Genomic DNA, 13420 nt, shown 5'->3' with positions numbered 1-13420 from the left:
ATACGCCAACTTTCAGTCCCAAGTACTATATGGGCGTTGTGACCGTTTATTAATGAGAGCAGTTCTGGGACCTTTCTATAGACGCTCCTGCAGTTTACTATTAGCACATTAGTATTGTTATTCCCTGTTGCATTTTGCCTACTCCTACCTTGCCGCGTCTCAGGAGGCGTCTTGTCGGGCCTAGGGAGGGAATTCTCTAACCTAAAAAACCCCCATGTGCACTCCACACGTACTCCGCTACCCTTGTAGCCGCTTCCGGCGTGTAGTGCACGCCTGACCTATTCAGGGGGATCCTACATTTCTCCACCCGATAGCGGAGGTCGAGAAATTTGCACCCCAGCTCTCCGCAGAATCGTCTGAGCCTCTGGCTTAAGCCTTCCACTCGGCTCCAAACCAGAGGACCGCGATTGGTTCTGGGAACGATACTACAAATAGCTCTGATTCCACCCCGCCAGCGAGGCTTTCCGCCTTCACCAACTCCGCCAGCCGCCTGTACGAACTGAGGATGACCTCTGAACCCAGACGGCAGGAGTCATTGGTGCCGACATGAGCAACAATTTGCAGTCGGGTGCACCCAGTGCCTTCTATCGCCGCCGGTAGGGCCTCCTCCACATCTCGGATGAGACCCCCCCGACAAGCAGACAGAGTGAACACTGGCCTTTTTCCCCGACCTTTCCGCTATTTCCCTAAGGGGCTCCATCACCCGCCTAACGTTACAGCTCCCGATAACTAATAAACCCCTCCCCCCGTGTGCCTGCTCGGACCTTGCTGAAGGAGCGGCCACATGTCCACTCACAGGCAGAGCGGGCGATCAATGAGAGAAAGTAACATTTCATTATAATCACATGTCACTCAATTTATTGCTAATGAATTAAGTTTCTTCATTCCTAATAAAGTACACTACTGACCATTAAAATTGCTACACCAAGAAGACATGCAGATGATAAACGGGTATTCATTGGACAAATTTATTATACTAGAACCGACATGTGATTACATTTTCACGTAATTTGGGTGCACAGATCCTGAGAAATCAGTACCCAGAACAACCATATCTGGCCTTAATAACGGCCTTGATACGCCTGGGCATTGAGTCAAACAGAGCTTGGATGGCATGTACAGCTGCCCATGCAGCTTCAGCACGATACCACAGTTCATCAAGAGTAGTGACTGGCGTATTGTGAGGAGCCAGTTGCTCGGCCACCATTGACCGAAGCCAGGGCAGCAGTCGAACAATTTCTGCATCGAGAAAGGCCCGTACAGGATCTGCAATATGCTGTCGTGCATTATACTGCTGAAATGTACGATTTCGCAGGGATCGAATGAAGGGTAGAGCCACGAGTCGTAACACATCTGAAATGTAACATCCACTGTTTCAAAGTGCCGTCAATGCAAACAAGAGGTGACCGAAACGTGTAACCAATGGCACCCCATACCATCACGCCGGGTGATATGCCAGTATGGCGATGACGAATACACGCTTCCAATGTGAGTTCACCTCGATGTCGCCAAACGCGGATGCGACCATACAAGACAATGATAACAGACATTCCCAGCACTAGATATCTAAATAGACGACAGAGGGATAGAGAAAAAATTAAAATCGCTCAAAAGAGGAAAGGCTGCTGGATCTGATGGGATACCAGTTCGATTTTACACAGAGTACGCGAAGGAACTTGCCCCCCTTCTTGCAGCGGTGTACCGTAGGACTCTAGAAGAGCGTAGCGTTCCAAAGGATTGGAAAAGGGCACAGGTCATCCCCGTTTCCAAGGAGGGACGTCGAACAGATGTGCAGAACTATAGACCTATATCTCTAACGTCGATCAGTTGTAGAATTTTGGAACACGTATTATGTTCGAGTATAATGACTTTTCTGGAGACTAGAAATCTACTCTGTAGGAATCATCATGGGTTTCGAAAAAGACGGTCGTGTGAAGGCCAGCTCGCGCTATTCCTCCACGAGACTCAGAGGGCCATAGACACGGGTTCCCAGGTAGATGCCGTGTTTCTTGACTTCCGCAAGGCGTTCGATAGAGTTCCCCACAGTCGTTTAATAAACAAAGTAAGAGCATATGGACTATCAGACCAATTGTGTGATTGGATTGAAGAGTTCCTAGATAACAGAACGCAGCATGTCATTCTGAATGGAGAGAAGTCTTCCAAAGTAAGAGTGATTTCTCGTGTGTCGCAGGGGAGTGGCATAGGACCGTTGCTATCCACAATATACATAAATGACCTGGTGAATGACATCCGAAGTTCACTGAGGCTTTTTGCATATGATGCTGTGGTGTATCGAGAGGTTGCAACAATGGAAAATTGTACTGAAATGCAGGAGAATCTGCAGCGAATTGAAGCAAGGTGCAAGTAATGGCAATTGAATTTCAATGTAGACAAGTGTAATGTGCTGCTAATACATAGAAAGAAAGATCTCTTATCATTTAGCTACAAAATAGCAGGTCAGCAAATGGAAGCAGTTAATTCCATAAATTCTCTGGGGGTACGCATTAGGAGTGCTTTAAAATGGAATTATCATATAAAGTTGATCGTCGGTAAAGCAGATGTCAGACTGAGATTCATTGGATGAATCCTAAGGAAATGCAATCCGAAAACAAAGGAAGTAGGTTACAGTACGCTTATTCGCCCACTGCTTGAATACTGCTCAGCAGTGTGGGATACGTACCAGATAGTGTTGATAGAAGAGATAGAGAAGATTCAACGGTGAACAGCGCTCTTCGTTACAGGATCATTTAGTAATCGCGAAAGCATTACGGAGATGATAGATAAACTCCAGTGGAAGACTCTGCAGGAGAGACGCTCAGTAGCTCGGTACGGGCTTTTGTTGAAGTTTTGAGAACATACCTTCACCGAAGAGTCAAGCAGTATATTGCTCCCTCCTACGTATATCTCGCGAAGAGACCATGAGGATAAAATCAGAGAGATTAGAGCCCACACAGAAGCATACCGACAATCCTTCTTTCCACGAACAATACGAGACTGGAATAGAAGGGAGCACCGATAGAGGTACTCAGGGTACCCTCTGCCAGACACCGTCAGGTGGCTTGCGAAGTGTGCATGTAGATGTAGATGTAGATGTAGATGTACTTCCTGCAGGGGGAGCTCGATCCACGGCCTGCAGGAAGTATCATTACGCCAAAACCTGACTGGCTGGAGACAGCTATTTAGGGGCTAGAACCAGCCCCGAAGTTCATTCTGGATGCCGACCTCGGGACTTCTTTGCTGAAAATTACGTCTTCGTCTTTAAATTGGACGTTTACTAGTGTGTGTATGTCACCACGAACCTTTGTGGAAAATTAGAAGTGAACTTATGTTTGCCTCAATTAGGAGACTTTTACTGGCATCGTTATTGTTGCCTTTCTTTTGCTGTTCAGTCATCAGCCTTGTAAACGTACATAAATAAAAGTTATATTTGTGAAAAATTGCGAATTGTCAGCTACAATATTCCGGACATGCGTTCGTACCATCGATTTGTTCCCCAAGACACGGTATACGATCCCTCGAAGTTTGCTGCAACATTCCTGGGACATCCTGCAGATGTCACACTGGCAGAATCCATTCTCGCAGCCATGTAGGCAGACGTGTGCTGAGGGATTGCATCATGCACTTCCGTGGATAATTCAGTGTTGGAACCGGCAGCAGACAGTGCAATCTAAACTGTCAAAACAATGAGGGGATCAGAAGAGATATAACTCTTTATGTCAGGATAAGCTTCAGTTCACTGTCACACCGTAAGTAGAACACGTGCGGCATATGATGCAATCGATATGGGCGCTCAGTAATACGTTATCAAGGTGACTCAGGGTATGAAACGACAATTTCTAGCCGGCCGCGGTGGTCTAGCGGTTCTAGGCGCTCAGTCCGGAGCCGCGCGACTGCTACGGTCGCAGGTTCGAATCCTGCCTCGGGCATGGATGTATGTCATGTCCTTAGGTTAGTTAGGTTTACGTAGTTGTAAGTTCTAGGGGACTTATGACCTCAGCAGTTGAGTCCCATAATGCTCAGAGCCATTCGAACCATTTTTTTGACAATTTCTACACCACTTGAGTATCTCGGAAGCAGGTGAAGTAACCATTTGTAGGTCCCAATCCGCCGTGTCCAAACAGCAAACGGCCAACACTGCTCCCTTCGTCCTTGTCTTGGCTTCATTGAGAATACTGACCAGTTTCATTCAGTCACTTGTCGAGGAGAATAATAGCCTCTTGTAGAACATACACTATTGGCCATTAAAATTACTACGCCATGAAGAGGACGTGCTAGAGACGCGAAATTTCACCGACAGGAAGAAGATGCTGTGATATGCAAATGATTAGCTTTTCAGAGTATTCACACAAGGTTGGCGCCGGTGGTGACACCTACAAAGTGCTGACATGAGAAAAGTTTCCAACCAATTTCTCATACGCAAACAGCAGTTGACCGGCGTTGCGATGTTCTGATGCCTCGTGTAAGGAGGAGAAATGCGTACCACCACAGTTCCGACTTTGATAAAGGCCGGATTGTAGCCTACCGCGATTGCGGTTTATCGTAACATTGCTGCTCGCGTTGGTCGAGATCCAATGACTGTTAGCAGCATATGGAATCGGTGGGTTCAGGAGGGTAATGCGGAACGCCGTGCTGGATTCCAACGGCCTCGTATCACTAGCAGTCGAGATGACAGGCATCTTATCTGCATGGCTGTAACGTATCGTACAGCCACGTCTTGATCCCTGAGTCAACACATGGGGACGTTTGCAAGACGACAACCATCTGCAAGAACAGTTCGACGACGTTTGCAGCAGCATGGACTATCAGCTCGGAAACCTTGGCTGCGCTTACCCTTGACGCTGCATCACAGACAGGAGCGCCTACGATGGTGTACTCACCGAAGAACCTGGGTGCACCAATGGCAAAACGTCATTTATCCGGATGAATCCAGGTTCTGTTTATAGCATCGTGATGGTCGCATCCGTGTTTGGTGACATCGCGGTGAACGCACATTGGAAGCGTGTATTCGTCATCGCCATACTGGCGTATCATTCGGCGTGATGGTATGGGGTGCCATTGGTTACACGTCTCGTTCACCTCTTGTTCGCATTGACGGCACTTTGAACAGTGGACGTTACATTTCAGATGTGTTACGACCCGTGACTCTACCCTTCATTCGATCCCTGCGAAACCCTACACTCAGCAGTATAATGCACGACCGCATGTTGTAGGTCCTGTAATGGCCTTTCTGGATACAGAAAATGTTCGATTGCTACCCTGGCCAGCACATTCTCCAGATCTATCGCTAATTGAAAACGTCTGGTCAATGGTGGCCGAGCAACTGGCTCGTCACAGTACGCCAGTCACTACTCTTGATGAACTGTGGTATCGTGTTGAAGCTGCATGGGCAGCTGTACCTGTACACGCCATCCAAGCTCTGTTTGATCCAATGCCCAGGCGTATCGAGGCCGTTATTACGGCCAGAGCTGGTTTTTCTGGGTACTGTTTTGTCAGGATATATGTACACAAATTGCGTGAAAATGTAATCACATGTTTAGTTCTAGCATAATATATTTGTCCAATGAATATCCGTTTATCATCTGCATTTCTTCTTGGTGTAACAATTTTAATGGCCGGTAGTGTATTAACAATATATTCACTTCGTATTCAAGGAAGGGACCACGACAGTTCTGCTGACATTGGTTACCCGTCTATCGATCATGGCTATAACCTTACAGTTCGGCATTCCTTGGTGTAGCAATTGCCAGTAGTGTATATGGAACTGTTGAGATACGTCTTCCGTGCGAATCACGGAGATTCTCATAAGTTGATCTGAAAGTCGTAGTATACGCATGCGACCATTAAAATGACAATAATGAAACTGGGTTTAAAATGACTGGCTTGTCGCAAAATAATAGTCACAGACTATTCTCTATCCCGTCTTGTATCATGTGCCTACAGGTAAATCGGTAGGAATGAGCCTGATATTGCAGGGTCTCTCCCACAACAACAACATTCAGTACTCGTGAGAAACGGGAAAGAAATGTATACTGGCAGCTTTGTAGCAAAGTCGGTTTAGGAGTCACTTTAAAGGATTGTAAAGACAATACGTATGCTATACCTGCAATGTGTTATAGCACTAGAACTAATTATGATAATCACAACGTTAGTGAGAGAAGCATAATGAAAGCTCGGTGTGTGGCGTGGTTTATTCAGACCAAATTGGACATGCAAATCTAAAGAAACTTGGATCCATGATACAGGAAGCAACGGCCCTTGCATACGTTGATTCAAAAGTGGTACAGTAGTTGTATTTAGACTGGGAGCGTTGATGTGAAGCACCGTTTTGATCGACCAGGAACATGTGAAGGCGACACAGAAAGGTTACGGCTGGCATTTCAACATTCACCGCAGAAGTCTGCTCGTGCGCGTCGCAGGAGCTGCAAATGCCTAAGGCAGCCGTGTACTGGGCCCTTCGCCAACGTTTACAAATGTGTCTGTGCCAACTGAAACTGCTGCACGCAATGAAACTACAGTCCTGGAAATAGAAATAAGAAAACCGTGAATTCATCGTCCCAGGAAGGGGAAACTTTATTGACACATTCCTGGGGTCAGATACATCACATGATCACCCTGACAGAACCACAGGCACATAGACACAGGCAACAGAGCATGCACAATGTCTGCACTAGTACAGTGTATATCCACCTTTCGCAGCAGTGCAGGCTGCTATTCTCCCATGGAGACGATCGTAGAGATGCTGGATGTAGTCCTGTGGAACGGCTTGCCATGCAATTTCCACCTGGCGCCTCAGTTGGACCAGCGTTCGTGCTGGACGTGCAGACCACGTGAGACGACGCTTCATCCAGTCCCAAACATGCTCAATGGGGGACAGATCCGGAGATCTTGCTGGCCAGGGTAGTTGACTTACACCTTCTAGAGCACGTTGGGTGGCACGGGATACATGCGGACGTGCATTGTCCTGTTGGAACAGCAAGATCCCTTGCCGGTATAGGAATGGTAGAACGATGGGTTCGATGACGGTTTGGATGTACCGTGCACTATTCAGTGTCCCCTCGACAATCACCAGAGGTGTACGGCCAGTGTAGGAGATCGCTCCCCACATCATGATGCCGGGTGTTGGCCCTGTGTGCCTCGGTCGTATGCAGTCCTGATTGTGGCGCTCACCTGCACGGCGCCAAACATGCATACGACCATCATTGGCACCAAGGCAGAAGCGACTCTCATCGCTGAAGACGACACGTCTCCATTCGTCCCTCCATTCACGCCTGTCGCGACACCACTGGAGGCGGGCTGCACGATGTTGGGGCGTGATCGGGAGACGGCCTAACGGTGTGCGGGACCGTAGCCCAGCTTCATGGAGACGGTTGCGAATGGTCCTCGCCGATACCCCAGGAGCAACAGTGTACCTAATTTGCTGGGAAGTGGCGGTGCGGTCCCCTACGGCACTGCGTAGGATCCTACGGTCTTGGCGTGCATCCGTGCGTCGCTGCGGTCCGGTCCCAGGTCGACGGGCACGTGCACCTTCCGCCGACCACTGGCGACAACATCGATGTACTGTGGAGACCTCACGCCCCACGTGTTGAGCAATTCGGCGGTACGTCCACCCGGCCTCCCGCATGCCCACTATACGCCCTCGCTCAAAGTCCGTCAACTGCACATACGGTTCACGTCGACGCTGTCGCGGCATGCTACCAGTGTTAAAGACTGCGATGGAGCTCCGTATGCCACGGCAAAGTGGCTGACACTGACAGCGGCGGTGCACAAATGCTGCGCAGCTAGCGCCATTCGACGGCCAACACCGCGGTTCCTGGTGTGTCCGCTGTGCCGTGCGTGTGATCATTGCTTGTACAGCCCTCTCGCAGTGTCCGGAGCAAGTATGGTGGGTCTGAAACACCGGTGTCAATATGTTCTTTTTTCCATTTCCAGGAGTGTAGAAATGAGCGTTTGGCGTCATCGGCCGGGAGGCCCCTGACGGGGCAGGTCCGGCCGCCTTGGTGCAGGTCTTATTACATTCGAAGCCACATTGAGCGACCTGCACGCCGGATGGGGATGAGATGATGATGAAGACAGCACAACACCCAGTCCCTGAGCGGAGAAAATCCTCAACCCAGCCGGGAATCGAACCCAGGCCCGTAGGACGGCAATCCGTCACGCTTACCATTTTTTTTCTTTTTTCTTTTTCAATCATTTTTTGTTTTTTATTTTTTTTTATTTTGGAGGGGGAAGGGGATAGTGGACCGGTGAGGCTCGGGGCGCAAAGTGGGCAGGGGTCGAAACCCGAGGCCTGGCAACAGTGTCCCCCTCACCACCACCGAACCTGTGGTGCTTAGGGAAGTGGGAGACACAGGTACCAACAGAAGTGGAAAGCGTTGTTGTTTTTATTTATTTGAATTGCGTTTTTGTAATATTCACTATTATCATGAAGTGATGTTAACACATCGGCGAAAGAGAAAAATATATTTATATAAATTCTGGGTAAAGAAAAAGAAAAGAAAAAGGAAAAGCAAAAGCAAAAAGAAATAATATCCGCGCAATCTGCGACGCGCTCTCTCATCCGCGGAGGTCAGAGGTAGAATCGATCGTAGGCGTCTTAAACTCAGACACCGTCGAGGGAGGAGGGGTAGGTGCCCACTGAGCCACGCCCCCCCCCCCCACCCCCCCAACTTAGTGGAGGTCTAATAAAGACCCCTCTAAGATAGTTAGCAAATAATGTTCGGTAACGTGGCGTGTTTTCGAGAGCTACATGGGCTGTTCGTAAATAGGTCCAGAAGCTAGGCGAGATTTAGGCCCCGTCATTGGCCGGGAGGCCCCTTGCGGGGCAGATGCGGCCGCCTTGGCGCAGGTCTTATTACATTCGACGCCACATTGGGCGACCTGCGCGCCGGATGGGGATGAAATGATGATGAAGACAACAACCCCAGTCCCTGAGCGGAGAAAATCCCCGACCCAGCCGGGGGTCGAGCCCGGGCCCGTAGGACGGCAATCCCTCCCGGTGACCACTCAGCTATCGGGGCGCACAGGGGAGTCAGTGAAACCACCCCTTTTCTTGAGACGTTGATTCCCACAGATTACGCGGTCGAGACAGTTTGCAGTGCGATGAGCAGTAGGCCGACGTTGTTCATAACCTTTAACACCGCTTATACCCCGCGAGCGATCAACACTTCTCTAAGGACATCGTGGACCTTCAGTATCATTGAACATGATCGTATCTCTTTGGACTGTAGCGCGACTGCAATTTTTGTTCTGGTATACAAGGTGGAACTTTGGGGCCCGCCCAAAACCATTCGACGACATCTGAATGTGATTCGAACCAGCAAAGACAGTTATGCTTTTTCAACCTTCCTGCCTCGCGCCCTCCTATGGAGCTCTCCTTTGACGTCGCGTACCGCCACGCTGTTGCGCCATTACGCAGGAGAGTTGTAGACATATTTGAGACAAATTGCAAATTTAAGCGTCGCGATGGGAGACAGTTACGGAGTTTCGAGAAACAGCTTCGAAAAAGTGACCCTTCTATTTCGCCTCTGTTGTGCCATCATTGCCATGGGACATCGGATGGTAAGTAATTTTCAGTGTAAATTAACTTCACCAACAGCCATATAAGATATTTTATTCTGAAGGCAACCAGTTTCGGCATTTCATTATGCCATCTTCATGCCTCACGCGCTTTAAATAAACGAACTTGTCGTATAGCGCCATAAATCAGCGGATATCGTGAATTCCAGTCGTTATACAATTGCCAGAATGACATTTTCACTCTGCAGTGGAGTGTGCGCTGATGTGAAACTTCCTGGCAGATTAAAACTGTGTGCCAGACCGAGACTCGAACTCGAGACCTTTGCCTTTCGCGGGCAAATGCTCTACCATCTGAGCTACCCAAACACGACTCACGACCCGTCCTCACAGCTTCACTTCTCCCAGTACATCGTCTCTTACCTTACAAACTTTACAGAAGCTCTCCTACGAACCTTGCAGAACTAGCACTCCTGAAAGAAAGGGTATTGTGGAGACATGGCTTAGCCACAGCCTGGGGGATGCTTCCAGAATGAAATTTTCACTCTGCAGTGGAGTGTGCACTGATATGAAACTTCCTGGCAGATTAAAACTGTGTGTCAGACCGAAACTCGAACTCGGGACCTTTGCCTTTCGTGGGCAAGTACACTACCATCTGAGCTACCCAAGCACAACTCAAGCCTCGTCCTCACAGCTTTACTTCTGCCAGTACCTCATATCCTACCTTCCAAACTTTACAGAAGCTTTCCTGCGGACCTTGCAGAATTAGCACTCCTGAAAGAAAGTATATTGCGGAAACATGGCTTAGCCACAGCGTGGGGGATGTTTCCAGAGTGAGAGCATTCGCCCGCAAAAGGCAAAGGTCCCGAGTTCGAGTCTCGGTCCGGCACACAGTTTTAATCTACCAGGAAGTTTAGTTATACAACTGCTTCATACGTAGATGTGACAACAGTTGCTGTTAAGTTTCGTATAAAGCAATTGTATAACGATTGGAATTCACGATGTCCGGTGATCTGTGGTAGCTTCATGCCGTCGCAAGAGACATTTGTATAACGATTCGAATTCACGAGATCCAGTGATTTATGGCGCTATATTACAAGTTCGTTTACTTGGATAAAAGGGGCCTGAAGAAGGCAAAATGAAATGTCAGAACTGGTTGCCTTCAGAGTGGAGTAAAATATCTTAAAGTATTCGGCTGTTGGTGAAGTTTGTGGACACTGAAAAACTTCTGTTTCATTGTGCAGTGTATTATAAAAGTCAATTTCTTGCTCACACAATATTTTATGAAAACTGATAATGGATTTCAGCTTTCCAGTCATCATCAGATCTAGAAACTAAATTGTGTACTTAGCGCTGCTTATGTGTCGATGCAGTATTTTTATTACTGCTGGTGCTTGCGAAGCCGAAACCTGTTATCAGCTATAACAAAATAGCATGTGACTAACAAACTGAATTTTATAATACAATCTGCATCTTAAATTGAATAATTGCATCACGTTTCTGAGATAATAGTAATTTGTTACATTTATCGTGAAATAAAAGGTGAAAACACCATATTGGCATTAAAATAGCGAAAGCAAGAATAGCAAATACCGAAATTTTAATTATTTTCCATATACAGCACAGTAAAAGAATACTTGAGTAAATGTGTAGGTTATTCAGTGGTATATACGATGAGAAATACTTGCTGCACCTGAAATGTACAGCCTAAATGCCAGAGATTCTTCAGCGATATTTTCTTGCAAGGAATCCTTCGTCTTCGATGTCTCGTTATAGAACAGTAATTTATTTATGATTTATTCTATTTATTACCCGAGTTACCGTTGTTCCATTCAAAGTACTTCCAATACAGTGTAAATTCCTATAACGTCCAATTGCAAAAATACAACGTACATTGGTCAGTAAGAACATTACGGCCACCTACCTAATAACCCCTATGTCCAGATTTGGCATAGATAACAGCGGCGAAGCGTCGCAGCATGGAAGCAATTAGGCCTCGGTAGGTTGCTAGAGAGAGAGGGCACCACATGTGCACACACAAGTCACCTAATTCCAGGAAGGGGGGCAATGATCTCTGATTTCAATCACATCCCAGATGTGTTCGATCAGGTTCAGATCTGGTGAGTTGGGGGGCCAGCAGATCAATTTGAACTCGCCACTGAGTTTCTTGAACCACTCCATCACACTCGTGGGCTTGTGATATGGCGCATTATCTTGTTGAAAAATGCCACCGACGTGATCGTGAGGAAGAGTGTACAGTCTACAGCCAGTGTACGATATTCCTTGGCCATCATGGTGCTTTGTACGAGCTCCACTGCATCCGTGGATGCCCGTGTGAATGTTCCCGAGAGCATAATGGAGCCGCCGGATCGTCTCCCTCCCACAGGACAGGTGTCAGGGAGTTGTTCTCCTGGAAGATGATGGATTCGCGCCCTCCCATCGGCACGATGTAATGCTCTGCCACTGCACCTTCGGTCACTAGCCCATTTCAGTAGTAGTTGCCCGGGTCGTCGGCTGCAAACGACAGTCGTTACGATTGTTCGGTGCACTGTGTCCTGAGACACACTTTTACTCTACCCAGCATTAAAGCTGTTCCGCCACAGTTCGTCTCCTGTTCTGCTTGACCAGTGTGCCCACCCTACCACATCTGACGTCTGTAATGAGGGGTGGCTGCCGACGATATCTGGACGTGGTTTCACCTTGGTTTCTCCACATCTTAAGACACTCTCCACAACACACTTCAAACGCCCGAAAAGTCCTGCAGTTTCCGAAATGGTAGTGCCGAACCTAAGGGTCATCGGAATCAGCCTTCGGTCAGAGTCAGATAGAACGCACAGCTTCCCAGTTGTACACACGGACAACACACTCACTGATATGCGGTACATGCACCATGTGTGTGTCTGACTAGCAGTCATTCCTCGCCAGGTGACGCTGCTAACGCCTGGACGGCTTTATATCGATAGTACGGCGGTGGTCACAAAGTTCTGGCTGATCAGTACAATGATGAAAATTTCTGGTAAGCTTCTGCCGGGCCAAACTGCTGAGGCCATTGGTCCCTAGACTTACACACTACTTAATCTACACTACTGGCCATTAAAATTGCTACACCACGAAGATGACGTGCTACAGACGCGAAATTTAACCGACAGGAAGAAAATGTTGTGACATGCAAATGATTAGCTTTTCAGAGCATTCACACAAGGTTGGCGCCGGTGGCGACACCTACAACGTGCTGACATGAGACAAGTTTCCAACCGATTTCTCATACACAAACAGCAGTTGACCGGCGTTGCCTGGTGAAACGTTGTTGCGATGCCTCGTGTAAGGAGGATAAATGCGTACCATCACGTTTCCGACTTTGATAAAGGTTGGATAGTAGCCTATCGCGATTACGGTTTATCGTATCGCGACATTGCTACTCGCGTTGGTCGAGATCCAATGACTGTTAGCAGAATATGGAATCGGTGGGTTCAGGAGGGTAATACGGAACGCCGTGCTGGATCCCAATGGTCTCGTATCACTAGCAGTCAAGATGAGAGACATCTTATCCGCTTGGCTGAAACGGATCGTGCAGCCACGTCTCAATCCCTTAGTGAACAGATAGGGACGTTTGAAAGACACCTACCATCTGCACGAACAGTTCGACGACGTTTGCAGCAGCATGGACTATCAGCTCGGAGACCATGGCTGCGGTTACCCTCGACGCTGCATCACAGACAGGAGCGCCTACGATGGTGTACTCATCGACGAACCTCGGTGCACGAATGGCAAAACGTCAATTTTTTTCGGATAAATCCAGGTTCTGTTTACAGCATCATGATGGTCGCATCCGTGTTTGGCGACATCGCGGTGAACGAACATTGGAAGCGTGTATTCGTCACCGCCATACTGGCGCATCACCCGGCGT

Source organism: Schistocerca gregaria, unplaced genomic scaffold (genome assembly GCF_023897955.1).
Source record: "Schistocerca gregaria isolate iqSchGreg1 unplaced genomic scaffold, iqSchGreg1.2 ptg000449l, whole genome shotgun sequence".
NCBI classification, from domain to species: Eukaryota; Metazoa; Arthropoda; class Insecta; order Orthoptera; family Acrididae; genus Schistocerca; species Schistocerca gregaria.
Note: the sequence above shows the minus strand (reverse complement) of the source record.